The sequence below is a fragment of the Plectrocnemia conspersa genome, unplaced genomic scaffold, assembly GCF_051122295.1.
Source record: "Plectrocnemia conspersa isolate PC_06_02 unplaced genomic scaffold, ASM5112229v1 ptg000013l, whole genome shotgun sequence".
NCBI lineage: Eukaryota > Metazoa > Arthropoda > Insecta > Trichoptera > Polycentropodidae > Plectrocnemia > Plectrocnemia conspersa.
The window spans coordinates 3,898,640-3,913,131 of NW_028277177.1; the positions used below are offsets into that span (position 1 = coordinate 3,898,640).

Genomic DNA, 14,492 nt, shown 5'->3' on the forward strand with positions numbered 1-14,492 from the left:
TAAATATAATAAAATTAAATATTAAAGCAAGATTTACCTAAAAGTAAAATAAGCATATGTTCAAAGAGTCGTGAGAATAAAGGCTTTATAAATCCATTGTTCGCTTTACTATGGATCATATGGTTCAAAACTGCAGATAGCGCCTCTGAACCAGAGTTCACAAAAAGGGTTCCTAAAATAAGTTAGAAAATACATACAATGTACTTTGTGGTCAAAATTAATTAAATAATTTAAAAAAAATATATTAGTAACATTGCGTTGAATTTTCAAATATCTGTTTGCCACATTTAATTAAATTTATTCGTGGTTATTTATAATATAGATGAAATAATTAAAATTATATAAATAATTAAAATAATATGATATGATTATGTGATGTATAATAACTTCATAATTATTTATTACAACATCCCTATAAAACCCCAAATGTCTGGATGAACGTCCCATGTAAATGCGAAATTATTTCATAACTTAATTCCCGGCCAAACCCTAATTAATACCCTCCGCCGATATCACTAATTACACGTTTCTGGCAACACTCACAGCGCGGCACGGTGTAACCACTTATCTACGCACAGCACAACATGTGATAGTAATATAATATATTTAAATGAATTTTACCGCCCACTCCTTCATTAAAAATTCACTAACGTATTCTGAATCCGACTGTTAACTACGCATTTGTAACATCCTACGCGCGTCGACGATAAAACTTGAATATATTGATAATGGGAGGGATAAACCCCCCGACGCTGAGGGGTAATACCGAACGGATATTAACCAAGTAGGACGGACGTATACGCTTGTTTAGTTATTGTATACGAAATCAGTGCCGACTGGTAGCGAAAAATGTTGAGATGCTACAAAGCCGTTTTATTAAATTATTTTTTTATTATTTTATCAAAATTTATATGTGGAAGTGAACGAAAAAAATGTTTAAAATAAAATTAAACTTCAAATCACTTATATTATATATTTAAATTTTAGTACTATTATTCTAATTTTATCTAGGTATGCTGCAGCTACGTAGCTTTTTCAACGACCGCCGGCGTAATGTTCAACCTCATCCGACCCTTGGGCTATCGCCAAAACTACGGAACGATAGAAAAGCCTTTGATTGTTCACGATATCGTACCCTAGTACTACCGGAAAATCTATTTTTGTACGCGGTCAAATTTAGTTTCATGAATGGTTCAATTTTGAACGTAGGCTTAGATATTTATACAGTATGTGTGGTATGTTCAGAATGTTTATGAAAACACGTGAGATGCGTAGAAAAATACTGAAAGCGAAAGATTTAAGGGATTGAAATATTTCCGATATTTTCACGCTGGGAAAGTTAAATGGGGGCCATAAATTTAAACGCGCTCTTTATATACAATATACAAAAAACATGTGCCTTTAAACTCAATATTTTTATATCCATGAAATATAAAAAAATAAACATAAATATTAATTAAGAGAAAAAATAATAAAAATATGTATTGAAAAATTAACAAGATTATTTATAATAAATTAATTATGTATAAATAAAAATAAAATATCTTTTAGCTACATGATAAATACTAGGAAAGTATGTTAAGTAAGATGGAAAGGTTACATTTATAAAGTTAACTATATTTTCGAGAGTCCCTCAAAAAACCGGCAGCGCAGCATATTGAAACCAAGTTTTGCCCAATAGGAGGGCGCAAAAAACAATTATCCCTTTACAGAAGTCAAAAGCAATAAAATTGTGTCGTCACCGTCGTAGTGGGAACGCTCGGTATTCTAGCGTTCACACTACGACTTTTAAAATAATATTACAAATTAAATGAGGAACATATAAACCGAATTTTGACCAATAAGAGAGCGCAAAAAACAATTATCCCATTTCAGAAGTCAAAAATTCACGTCAAAAGCAATAAAATCGTTCCGTCGTCGTCACGATTTTATTGTTTTTGACGCGAATTTTTGACTTCTGTGAAGTGATAATTTTTTTTGCGCTCTCCAATTGACCAAAATTTTGTTTGAATATACTATGACCAATACTCTCATATCAGAAGTCCGTAGTAATATTGATAAGAATAGCTATCATATTTTTCAAATATAGTGTAATATCGAAACTATGGATCAATATGTGAGATGCGATGTCTGTCTATACTGAGAGATGAGTTGGGTTAGTTTGTATTTCGGACTTGATATAATAAAAGTTCTAAAGCTATGTTTATATTTTGGAAATTTCGGGTGAAAATGTATTTAGACTTCACTAGAAAAAATATAATTTCACTGAAATATACACATTCACTGTAAAATTTATACATCATAAATGTATATACTGCATATGAAAAAGTTGAAACAATTATATAATATTTTTTATTGGTAAAAATATATATTTACCGGTGAAAATATATTCCGATACGATTTCACTGAAGTGACATATTTTATAAAACATTTTCGGGATAGATTTGCGACATTTTATACAAGCGATTGTCCAAGATTTTCTGGTTTAGAATTAGATATGTCAATTTAATTTTTTTTCAAGGGGGGGGGGCAAAAGTTTGCCAATCAATGGTCGTTTTTTATTATTCTGATTCCATTTAGATTTATAGTATTTCATTAAATAACATACATTTTTCTGTATAATTCAAGGGGGGAGGGGAATGCTCGCACCTACCCATCCCTCTAATGACGTCCTTGATTTTTGACATATTGCGAAATAAGAAGTCGTTTCTTTGAGAGTTAAATGGATATTACAAAGGTCCTTAGATCAAGATCGAATTAACATTGAAAATATTTGTGTTAGTTATAGGATATAGTGTGAATGTTTCATGACGCCAGAGCTTACCGTGCGAGCAGAATACGAACATTACATGTGTGACTATCCCAGATTTTGTCAGCATTGATTCGAAATGAGAATTCGTTATGGTGTGACATTTATACAAACAGATTTAGGATAATATGATATATAAGGATATTGGAAAAGGTTTTTTTTTAACAAAATCTCGAACCACTAATTATTTTTTAATTATAATAACGACTATCTAAAATATAATAAATTCCTGTTCCTATTCCTATCCTAAAAGTCTGTTAAAGATTGAGTTTCATAAAAGCGTGTTGACACGTGTCAGGCTGTACGATCTGAGTCCCCAAAAAGCGTGTTAATCGGATTCTGGCGCTTTAAGTGTTAAGATAATAGATTTATCAATCAACTGGATATAAGTTTCGTACTATTCGAATACTTAATATAAGCAATTCGAGACACTCGATTCAATTACGAAATTATTAGTTTAACTTTAACCATATTTATAACCACTTTGAAACAATAATCTTATAAATCTGGAATGGAACTTGCAATCAAAATTTTCTTTTCTCAAAACTTGTTACCTGTTGTTTTGAATTTATTAATTAACAAAGTTTGCTTGAGTAAAGTTGTAAATTTATTTTTTAGCGGTTAAATTCAGACCGACACGAAAGACGCGTCGATTAATTTCATCAAGTCTTGCTATTAAGCGGATTAGAATCCAGGCACGCGTGTCAAACCACACACAAATATAGTATTTTATGGATAAAGCTATATAAGCCATACACAGCCATAAAATACGAGCCTACATGTGTATTCACATTTAAAGCCATTATCAAATTCAATGAAACGGCGCACAATATTCGTCATAAAATCGCAATTGGGAAAATAAAATCGGCTCGTTAACCACGTCCGGAAAATTGAGTTAAGCGTTTCAGGTGTATTATATTACATTTGCGAATGATTGATTTTTGTACTAGATATTGATTTTGCCTACTTTCAAAATGTATATTCTTGGAAAATTGTTTTCAGAGCATTCATGCGCCCGAGGCAAACTATTCCATTGATATTCCTTAAAATATATTTTTATATACAATACATTTTGAGCGAAAGACGAGCTCAAATTTATAAAAGCTTCAACTTTCAATAAATAGGTGCTCTAGCGAGTTAAATCGAATCAGCATAAAATGGTCACTAATGCATAATAACGATAAATTCGTCACACAAATAATGTAATTTGTGTATTATGTGCTTGTACAGACACGTTAAAATTATTGCGTTCACGTGACTAGTGTAAATAATTAATTATAGGCTCGTTTAGCTTAGTATGTGAAGATTTTGGTCGATGGAATTTAATCAAAAGTGTCGAACGTGTGCCAATTTTTTTGTGCCTTGTAACGTGATTTATGACATGTATAATGTCAGCTAAAAATATGAATTATCTTTATTCTTTGCTCTAACGTTCGAATAAAATTTGCTGCGAGCTTATTCTTCGAAAGTTAAGCTATTTTGTTAGATAACAATAATGGTTTAGCCCTAAGTATATGAGCTATGGTAATCGTCGCTCCGATTAGTATTATATTTCACTCACTCTGGAGTACCACAGGAATTCAATCTAGGTCCTATGCTCTTTCTTTCATTAACGAGCCATAAAATTGGCAGTTAATAACTTTAAGAAGTGTTTTATGCCTGCACTACACTCTCTGGAAGTTCTCGAACCGAAGTTACAACTGAAGTCGGCCGAGACCTACGACTTCGAGTAAGCGACCACACTGTCGCAGATTTTATATGGCGGCTTCTCTCACGTACAGCCGGCATATTTGCGTGCGATCGAAGAATGTGCCAAATAATCGCAATTCTTAAATTGTCATAATATTAAAATGACGCTACTGATAATTATAAAAGTTTGTGTGGGCACTCACCAATACAATATCAGTGAAAACTTTTCGGTCGTAAATATTCAATTTACGCAAAATCTTTGTCGGCTTTTGCAAAATGTCATAAGGCATAAAAATGATATTTCAGAATACGAACACCACATCTGTGACTATTCTAGAATTTGCCGCCATCGATTCTAAATAAGAATTCGTTATGGTGTGATATTTATATAAACCGATCTAGGAAAATACATAAGGATATTTGAAACGATTTGTTTTAACAAAATCAAGTACCACTAATTATTTTTAATTATTTAATTTTATATGAAAAAAATATAATAACGTTATCTGTTAAAAGAATATACTATCAAAAATATAATTAATCGATATGCGTGTTAACCATAGGACGCCTACGCGCATACTGAAATTGAACCGAGCTACTCGTTCTATCTCAGTTTGCGAAACACCATTTCATTATCTCTCTCACTCTCGTCACTTAACACGCGAGAGAGCGAAAGGGGAAGTATCTCACCGCTCGCGTTCGAAAGAGCAGCTCCGACTTCGGTCTCTTTGACTCCGGTCCTTTTGCCGATAATGTTCGGAAGCGCTCGAAGCTGGCCAAGTCGACTGAATTACCCCCATTTAACCTCGGACAACTTTCGAGAGATTTTAGAGCGGGCAGAACTGAACTCGACCAAAGTAACCCACTATATTCTCCGTCCTTGGCCAACCTTGGCCAGTTTCTAGAGAGTGTAGTGCAGGCATTAGAATATTTGCACAAATTCTGATTCACTCTTTTTATAAAAAAACCTAGAGTCGCTGTGAATATGCTCGATCGACAATCGATTACCTTTCAGTATCACCAAGTGTCACGATGTTACAATTTACAGATCAAGTCCAGCAAAATTATTTTAGTATTTAGGCTTAACGCCAGTGACTCACCGGTGCGTCAATTGTTGATTATTTTTTTAAAACAAGCTAACAGATTATTTACAATTTATATGAACTTGAAACAAGAGGAACCGCCGATCATCAACAGACGAGATCGAGAAAGCAGCCGCTTCCCTCTTCACGTCAACCTTGGTTCAGCGTGACTAACGTGTTTAACTAGCCTTGCAGATATGATTATACAACTTTACATATACACGACTAATTTTTTTTCACAAATATCATTTATAAACAAAAAAAAAATTATTTAAAAAATCCCCAAAAATTCAACATGCAAGTGAGAAATAAAGAGAAATTGAAAAATATTTTTAAACAAATGGAGTTTTCATTTAATTTAGTTAAATAAGCTTATTGCTATATTATAAATCTTTTCTACAAAAGAATACAATTATCACAAACACAGATAACTATAAATTCATTTACTTAAAATAAAATTAAATTAAAATAAAATTGAAAAAAAACTTTAGCATTATTTTTATAATAATTCAAGAAAAGTGAATATATTTTTTGTTAATAAAACTAGACAATTAAATATTTCTAAAAGCATTTAACTAAACATAGTGATATCCAAACCGATTTAATATTGAAAATGTGTAATTTTAGGAGGGAGATGCTGCTGATTGAAAGCCAACGATAATTTCAGCAGCAATGCTGATAAAAGCTGCGGGAGATAAAAGCTTAGCCACCTCTGCCCTATACAACCCGATACTTGTTAACCGATCTAACAAAAATAAATAAACATAAAATCCTAATGAAAATATTTTGACAGGCTCGGCCTATCTGGTCTGTTTATATGAAAAGGACATGAAAACACATTGTCACATCTTATAATCTCATAAGCCTTGGGTTCATCATATTTTAGTATTAATATATTGTTTTTCTCTAAAACTTTGTTTAATTCATTGTTAAATATATTTAAAATGAAACTTAATACGATTATACAAAAGATAAAAATATTGGAGTCGTAACTTAATTACGTAACGCAGCATATTAATTAATTAGCCTGTCAAACTTTAATCAAATATGCTAATTAACCTAGCTTTCGCCGACGCCGCTTCTCCAACTTTACCATTGTCAATATTTAACTCGACCGAGTATATTTGAGATAGACGTTATCATTTTTCAGTATCAAACTTTGAGACATTTAACCGTTAAGTTTTTATCTCGCTTACGTTTTAAGTTCTCTCTAGATCAATTTAATCAAGAATACATTTGTTTGATTGATGAGTTCATTAAAGTTTACAAATAATATTATCAAATGTTTTTTTAAAGCGCCTAATAATTATATTTTCAAGTAAAAGAGCTTAATTACTCAAAGATTAACTCTTACCGGTTAATTACAGGATAACCGCATAATGTAAAATTTTCACTCGCATAATCGTTTCAAAACAAATTGCGGTAAGGTTTGTAATTAAACGCGCCAATGAAGAAAATTCTCCAATCGTCGTTTCCGGAAAATTTTCTCCCGACGGCAATTTATTGCAACCTTCATGCCGGACTAATTGCCTGTGGAAGGGTTGACACCGTGGGATCGGACGCTAGAGATTTGGCTAATCGACTAAATAGTTATACAGAATATATCGACACACGTTACGTATTATTCGTAGAGAGAGTGGGCAATAGCTTTTCGCTACAGTAAATAATATACACTGTGTATATATTACGTAATAAATACAGGTGTGTTTTATAAAGGTTAACATAATATTCAATAAACAAGTCGTAAATTTATCATATCATTTTAATAACAATTACTTCTGGATCCATGAGTTTAACCACATACAATTGACACTATAAAAAAATGTATTATTTATTATATTATATATAAATAATAGCCACTTAGTTAATTGTTAAGGCCAAGAAAATAAGTTAACGGCCAAAACAAGTGCGGGGTCAGGATCGGCACTTTTTAGTTTCGATCTTTATTTTGTATATTAAACACCATATAAATGACTTACAATGAGTAAAAACTATTATGTTGTGTGCTAACGGCTTTTATGTTAGAGTAGTAGATGTGTGACAATTAAAAAAATATTTGGCTTCCGCACACAAATTTATTAAATCTGAATGATCTGGGTTCAAAAATAGTTTTATTACTTTTTTAAATAAAATAAGAGTATGTGAATCTACATGATGTTTTACTCTACATGATTAAATTAGTTAGCTAATAATGTTTAACTAATATCCTGTATTGCAACAACACTGCATGTTAATCTTACATATTTATTTAGATAATTGACAACACAATGTAGTGGACAACTGCATTTGTTGTTTGATAAAGTGTAATATGTTAGTTTTGTGGCAGCCGACATGTGCTACACATACCAGGAAAAAACGGCAAAGCGATAAAAGATGACGCATTTTTAAGAATTTATCTAAACGGCCAAATTTTAATAGTAAATGTTATAAATAGGATTTTGGTGAACCGTTTAAAACTTTTGTAAAAATGATCCTAAAAATACGTAAATAATATATTCTTAGTAATTGATTTAAAAATGAATTATATTCATGAATGAAAATCGTCTATGAATATTAACGAAAACAAAGATTTTCCTTTTACGCAATTTTATTTTATTTATGCAAAAGCAACGAGGGGTACTATCAGTTAAATGCGATGACTCGCCCCAAGCGTCCAATTAATTAACTCTCATCTGCATATTTTAAAAATTCTCTCGTTAATTAATTTCAAGCTTGCATATTTAAAAGGTGCTCAAACACGTTCCAATTCGTTCATAGAAAGGGTTCTTAAACACAATTTCGTATTTCCTGACTACTCTACATGATACTGTAATAAAATGATATTGATTTGGATACTTTAAAAAATAACACCCTTGTTTAAGATAATTATTTTAACGAACAAAAATTTTTTTTATTGTAGTAAAGCAAATTTTAATGATGAAATTAGATTATGTTGTTAGGTTTTATTTATAATAATATTTCTTACTTGTATTGCAGAGCAGTCTAAATGTTTTTTTAGTGTGTATGAAAGAAGAAACTCACCTGTAACAAATAACAAAATTTAGATTAGATTATTAAATAATAAATAATAAAATAAAACTTCTATATAATAAATTATTATAGAGTAACATATACATATAGTATATTAAATACATATTTAAAAAATACTATAATTACTTATTAATGAAATGAATGTGCTGCAACTGGCATTATCTCTTTAATTTGATCGGCTTTTAAATTGATAAGCGCTTCATTTCTAGTTTTTAAGGCTATACGTTATAGGCCATTTAGTAGTAACTTATACTACGTAGAGAAAAAGTCACTAAACTTATGTGTTTTAAACGCCTATTAATTTATAGAATATTTTTTTATAAAAATACATCAATAAAATATTATTTAAATATGTTTAATAAATATAGTTTGTCAGCCAACTAAGATAACCATTTTTTGTTAAAAAGACAGCTATTAAAAAATCGTTAAAAAGATAAGTGATTCAAAATGTTTTTGATGACAAATGTATTTTTGTCATTTAAATTGTTTTTTCAGCACATGATTACTGCCGTAGTTTTAATAATAATATCATTACTTTTTTACAAATATTTCTATTAAATTGGTTGGCCAGTCTGATTTCTAATTAGATTTTATTTTAAAAGAAGTCCTAATATTTTATAATTTAAGTTCAAGACATTTTATAACAAAAGTTTAAATAAAAATGAAATTAAAAGTTAATAAAAAAATGTGATTTAAAACTACATTTTAATTAATTTAAATATTTTTATTTTTTATTTTAATAATTATGAGAATTTATATCTGTGAATACCGCAGAGCTATAGGTTTAAAAAAAATTATATGACACGTATTTTATGACATTTGAGCCACATATGATAATAATAATGTTAAGGGCGGTATTTATAATGATTCTCAAATATTTTGTATGTGTTTATATTGAAACCATACAATACTTATGTCATAAGCCACAAAAGGCAGCCGGTCAAAAGAGCGTGCGTCAAATGAGCGCCGTCATATAAGCGCTGCATTATAAGCGCTGCGTCATAAGAACGTTGACCAAAGTAGCGCTGTAACAAAATAGCGTGCGTCAAATGCGCAGAGAGTCATATGAGCGCTTTAAAAAAGAGCGCACGTCATAAGAGCGCAAAAATACTTGGAGAATATCAAGTAATGAATATTTTAGGAATTAGGTATATAAAATATAAGTTAATTGTGAGAAATTTACAAAGAATTAAAATTCACAAGATATAGGCGGTAAAATTAGTATTTTATGTGCCAGAGCGTAATGACGATTAAAATGATTAGTCAATGAAAACATTATTATTTATTAATTATTACGTACATTCAAAAGTATGGCTTCCCATCCCCATACATACGATATACATATATTTTGTACTAAAATGAAACGCTGATTTTAAATCTATCATTAGATTTGTTCGGTAGTGTTTCATTAAATTGACAAATATATATCTACTCTAATTGCAATGAATGCATAAAGTTTAGGGCAGGTATAGACCTTTTTTTTGCTATTTGACGCCATACCTTTTTTTGCTATTTGACGATAAACAGTTAGTTGGTTTTTGGGTATATATTTTATACGACTACACTCTACACTCTCGAATAACGACTGAGTACGAATATTATATAAAATATTTCAGTTAATTAAACGATTATTGTTTTATATATTAAACTGTAAGAACATTAATCTTTCATTAATCATACACATATGACATATGTTTGTATATCGAAAATTTAGGTTAATTTAGTATTTTAATGAATTATTGTGTTTAGTATACATACATACTGTAGAGACAATTCAATCGGTCAAATGGGCGCTGGTTTTTTGGGCGATACAATAAAAATGCATTACAAATAAATGTGATGCAAATCATGATCTTATAATTAATTAAATAATTAACATAATTTAATACATATTAAAATATATATATATATATATATACATATACGTACATACGAAAATATAAGTCATATTTTTTAGAAAAGAATTGAAAGGTGAAAACATTATTCGGTCTAAACAAAATATAATATACATACATAATATATATGTAAATATTTACTTATCATTTGTGCATATTTAATCATAAAATATCACTTAAACAGTTTGATTTTTTTATTCAAGAATTTAAGAGAGTTACCCGATATCATAAAACACTCGGTAATTTTATTATAAATACCTACCTGATAAATGTTTATAGTGGGCCCTTACGCGAATTTTTTTTATGTTTTGAGCCTTGGAAACTACTGTGAGAACAAACTTTTGGAATTTCCAAAAATCGGATATTTTACAGTTATCTATTTTAAATTAGATAGGATAGTTATATATAAATATAATAATACAGAACTAGCGCTGATAAGTGTTTATCGTGAAGTTTGCCCTTTACGCGATTTTTTTATATTTTGCGACTTATAAATTACTGTGAGAACAATCTTTTGGAATTTCCAAAAATCGCATATTTTACCGTTATCTATTTTAAACTGAATAAGGTAGTTATATATAAATATAATAACCAAGAAATAGCGCTGATAAATGTTTATCGTGGATTTGGCCCTTATCGCGAAATTGTTTTATGTTTTGAGCCTTTAGTGTGAGAATAAACTTTAGTAATTCACAAAAATTGCATTTTACAGTTATCTATTCAAAGCTAAATAGGCTAGTTATATATAAATATAATAGCGCTCAGTATACTTTTGAATTTTGACTGAAAATGTTCGCAAAAAGCTTCGTTGCGTCTTTGAAAAGTATAAAAAAAAAATACCACGAATGACCTACATCTATAAGGATTAATCTTCTTTATATATAACAATTTAATCTATAACAGTTTCTAAATGTGCGTGCCGCCAAGTAGTTTTTGAAGCTTAACAAATATGTAACATAAGGGAAAAAAATATGATATCGATAGCCAGGTAAAAGGGCAAGGACCCGGACAAAATATTAGAATATTAGACAGATTACTATTTTTTTCTAACTGTTCTATTTGTATAAATACTACCCGTTTTGAAATGGACAAAGCACGAAATTCACAAAAAAATACTTTTATCGTAATCGCGAAAAATTAAGGTCTCTAGGAATAACACATTAAAACTAAATATCAGACTAAAAAAGTATTTAAAAAAAATCATACTGATTCACCAATTACTACTTTAGTTTTAATATCGTAAAAATAATTTTAAACAATTGCGAATCGTCCGTGTCATTCACCAATGTCATGCATTGTTATGCACCTGGACAGCGGTGAATTTTTTTTGTAAAGTGTTACAATTAGGTATTTAAAAAATCATAGGTAACTTCCTTTTTGATAATTATATAATATGATTAAAATGAATTTAGCAAAATTAATGTTTTACCCCTTTGCAATCACATTTATTTTCAGATTATTTTTTTTATCTTACACTTAGCTCTTAAAATTTATATTGTGCTTGTTTTCGATTTTCACGATAAAATGTAGTTGTCTTAAATAAATGAAAAAAAAAAGGTCGGACGACCTTTGTATACCTGCCAAGTCGAGTTGATAATTATTTGTCAATTTAATGAAACATTACAGAACAAATGTAATGATAAATTCAAAATCAGCGTTTCATTTTAGTAAAAATATATGTATATCGTACGTATGGGGATGGGGAGCCATACTCGAGTATGTACGTAATAATTAATAAATAATAATGTTTTCATTGACTAATTATTTTAATCGTCATTACGCTCTGGCACACAAAATACTAATTTTACCACCTATATCTCGTGAATTTTTATTTTGAAATTTCTCACAATTTACATATATTTTGTATACCTAATTCCTAAAATATTCATTACTTGATTTTCTCTAAGTATTTTTGCGCTCTTATGACGTGCTCTCTTGTCAAACGCTCATATGGCTGTCTGCGCATTTGACGCACGCTACTTTGGTAAACGCTCTTATGACGCAGCGCTTATAAAACAGCGCTCTTTTGACGCACGCCCATTTGTCCGCGTTCATTAGTGACGTTGTCGCCACAAACGTATCTTGAAGATGTACTCAAGAATGCCATTTTATTTAAGTTTTCAAAAAATATTATACACAAAAATGACATGACGTTTCTTACGACTCGGGTATTCGTTTCAGAAAAAAATAAGGTATGTTCTCGCCTGAAGAATGGTGATTTATTCTTTCATTCACTCGCTCCATAATTTTGACGCAAGAAGGTATATGCGGGTTTCGCGGAGTTCCCGCATCGTTGTTCCTGTAAGGGTTTTACCCTTGAGACGCATAAAGAAAGAGAAAAATCTGCATAGCGTCTCGAGTCCAAACAAGTGCGAATTTGCGACTGAAAGGAAAAGTAGCCGCTTTTGATGTTGAAGATGCCTCGCGGGTCACGTAACTTTTTATTTGCAAATAACCGCTCGTTATTACTGCGTGGGTTGACCCGTCGGGCATATAAAACTATTTAAAGATAGCATTTTCATAAGTGGGTATACGTAGGTATACGGATACATCGGAATACCCTGTGGCGTAAGAATAATTTAAGGGACTATAACGAAACAATTTAGTACTGTCATGATTTACAATTTAGTGTTTATGTTACAGTGAAATTATATGTTCACTGGCGTTTCAGTAAATTCATATCCAAATACAATTCCACTAGTAGATATATATTTTAATTAATTTAAAATATGATAGAATTTTGTTGAACGATTTGACTTTACAATACTGCGAATCCCTGATTATGAACGATAAAATTTAGAGAAACTGTTTATATAATTTATAAATTTAGTGTATGGCTATTGTTATTATCTCATTAAATTAAAAAATAGAAACTTTTTTCTCTTCAATAAGAAATGACCTTGCTCACATCACGCATCCCATAAATAATAACCACAATTTGTCATTTTTTTTCTCCATCAAACTTTTCCCCAATTTGTTTTAATCACCGCGTATCCAAAGGTGAGGTAAACGAGGTTAACCGTCAACGAAAACAATGCCCAGATTATTATCCGTTACAAGTTAAACGCCGAAATCTTTTGACAAACAACTGAAACAGTAAATCGAGCCATTGTTGCGAATCGCAATTAAATAAGCAGTAAACACGAGGGGTTATATTATAGATAGATTTATAGAATAAAATAGAATTCGTATCGGTAATTTGACGCACTGCGTGGTAATCGGGTTAGTGGGCAAACAATGCGTGAATTTTCTCTTGCCATTTTTCAAAGAAAGTTTTGCCTTTGAGCAAAATAAAATAGAAAGAGTGATTACGCACGTGAACTATCGTTTTCTAAGAGATTGAAATTGAGAGCAATATAATGCTCGTTTAGTTATAATTTGCATATTATGTTTGCATGTCAACAATAATGTATGTGTATTATAAATAATATAAATCAAGCGTCATGAATACTTATATTTGCATATATCGTCGGCTTGAAAGCAGACTATGAAATGTTTATAGTTGTCTATAAATAAGTATTTGTGCAGATGATAAATTTGCAGCTACTATCATAAGTCGTTACATGCCTTTAATTATTTAAATTTGCAGCAAGCTCCGTTAATGAAGTAATTTTGGCCTTTGAGACGAGCCGCCGAGAGAACGCACAAACGATTTGCGAATCATAAACTTAAACAAATATAAAATTTATTTATTTATTTATTAAAATTATGACCATCGTGACCTGACAGGTTAACCTAATGCGTCACGATTGCCAAAATGTATAAAATATATTACAATTTTAAGATATACACATATTGTGTATATACGCATGCATACATAAAAATTCATATACGCAGTAAAAACACTAAAACAAGAAAAAATAACAGACAGGTGTGCATTGTCCCACACGAATTGAACCAAAACTCTATATGTGCACGAGAAAATGTTAATATCTTTATGCTCAGTATTGAGCAGACCTTTGTCAGAGAAGAGTTGGCAAGTGCTCC

General features: G+C 30.4%; 1 protein-coding gene across 1 annotated transcript in view; it reads right to left on the minus strand.

The window, feature by feature from the left end:
• wake (ankyrin repeat and fibronectin type III domain containing protein wide awake) overlaps positions 1-14,492 on the minus strand; it is a 206,190-nt gene that overhangs the window by 114,861 nt on the left and 76,837 nt on the right. The gene's annotated exons all lie outside the window — the stretch shown is intronic.